This window comes from Bactrocera oleae, unplaced genomic scaffold, assembly GCF_042242935.1.
Source record: "Bactrocera oleae isolate idBacOlea1 unplaced genomic scaffold, idBacOlea1 ctg00000009.1, whole genome shotgun sequence".
Lineage (NCBI taxonomy): Eukaryota > Metazoa > Arthropoda > Insecta > Diptera > Tephritidae > Bactrocera > Bactrocera oleae.
The window spans coordinates 437,501-440,000 of NW_027212752.1; positions in this window are offsets into that span (position 1 = coordinate 437,501).

Here is a 2,500-nt window from a genome sequence, read left to right on the forward strand (position 1 = left end):
AGTATTAATTGTATAAAGTCTATGAAGTAATAAATTTTCATATAAGTATTAATTGTATAAAGTCTATGAAGTAATAAATTTTCATATAAGTATTAATTGTATAAAGTCTATGAAGTAATAAATTTTCATATAAGTACTAAATGTATAAAGTCTATGAAGTAAAATATAAAGTCTATGAAGTAATAAATTTTCATATAAGTATTAATTGTATAAAGTCTATGAAGTAATAAATTTTCATATAAGTATTAATTGTATAAAGTCTATGAAGTAATAAATTTTCATATAACTATTAATTGTATAAAGTCTATGAAGTAATAAATTTTCATATAAGTATTAATTGTATAAAGTCTATGAAGTAATAAATTTTCATATAAGTACTAAATGTATAAAGTCTATGAAGTAATAAATTTTCATATAAGTAGTAAATATATAAAGTCTATGAAGTAATAAATTTTCATATAAGTATTAATTGTATAAAGTCTATGAAGTAATAAATTTTCATATAAGTATTAAATGTATAAAGTCTATGAAGTAATAAATTTTCATATAAGTATTAATTGTATAAAGTCTATGAAGTAATAAATTTTCATATAAGTATTAATTGTATAAAGTCTATGAAGTAATAAATTTTCATATAACTATTAATTGTATAAAGTCTATGAAGTAATAAATTTTCATATAAGTATTAATTGTATAAAGTCTATGAAGTAATAAATTTTCATATAAGTATTAATTGTATAAAGTCTATGAAGTAATAAATTTTCATATAACTATTAATTGTATAAAGTCTATGAAGTAATAAATTTTCATATAAGTATTAATTGTATAAAGTCTATGAAATAATAAATTTTCATATAAGTATTAATTGTATAAAGTCTATGAAGTAATAAATTTTCATATAAGTACTAAATGTATAAAGTCTATGAAGTAAAATATAAAGTCTATGAAGTAATAAATTTTCATATAAGTATTAATTGTATAAAGTCTATGAAGTAATAAATTTTCATATAACTATTAATTGTATAAAGTCTATGAAGTAATAAATTTTCATATAAGTATTAATTGTATAAAGTCTATGAAATAATAAATTTTCATATAAGTATTAATTGTATAAAGTCTATGAAGTAATAAATTTTCATATAAGTAGTAAATATATAAAGTCTATGAAGTAATAAATTTTCATATAAGTATTAAATGTATAAAGTCTATGAAGTAATCAATTTTCATATAAGTATTAATTGTATAAAGTCTATGAAGTAATAAATTTTCATATAAGTATTAATTGTATAAAGTCTATGAAGTAATAAATTTTCATATAAGTATTAATTGTATAAAGTCTATGAAGTAATAAATTTTCATATAAGTACTAAATGTATAAAGTCTGTGAAGTAAAATATAAAGTCTATGAAGTAATAAATTTTCATATAAGTATTAATTGTATAAAGTCTATGAAGTAATAAATTTTCATATAAGTATTAATTGTATAAAGTCTATGAAGTAATAAATTTTCATATAACTATTAATTGTATAAAGTCTATGAAGTAATAAATTTTCATATAAGTATTAATTGTATAAAGTCTATGAAATAATAAATTTTCATATAAGTATTAATTGTATAAAGTCTATGAAGTAATAAATTTTCATATAAGTATTAATTGTATAAAGTCTATGAAGTAATAAATTTTCATATAAGTATTAATTGTATAAAGTCTATGAAGTAATAAATTTTCATATAAGTATTAATTGTATAAAGTCTATGAAGTAATAAATTTTCATATAAGTATTAATTGTATAAAGTCTATGAAGTAATAAATTTTCATATAAGTATTAATTGTATAAAGTCTATGAAGTAATAAATTTTCATATAAGTACTAAATGTATAAAGTCTATGAAGTAATAAATTTTCATATGAGTATTAAATGTATAAAGTCTATGAAGTAATAAATTTTCATATGAGTATTAAATGTATAAAGTCTATGAAGTAAAATATAAAGTCTATGAAGTAATAAATTTTTATATAAGTATAAAAAATATAAAGTCTATGAAGTAATGAATTTTCATATAAGTATTAAATGTATAAAGTCTATGAAGTAATAAATTTTCATATAAGTATTAAATGTATAAAGTCTATGAAGTAATAAATTTTCATATAAGTATTAAATATGAAGTCATACAAGTTAAAAATTTAAAAAAAAAATCGATTGTAAAAATACTTTTGATGTTATTAGTTGTATTATGACCATGACGATATTTGAAAATGATATAAATTACCCACGTATATATGAGTTTTTAAATTTTAAATAGGTTAAAAGAATTTTTCCATATATTTTCGGGTTGGTAACGTCAACATGGGAGAGAACATTTATAACAAATTTGCACAAATCTGCTCAAATTGACATATACTGAAATAGTACTTATATGAAAATTTATTACTTCATAGACTTTATACATTTAGTACTTATATGAAAATTTTTTACTGCTAGGAAATGTATTATACTTT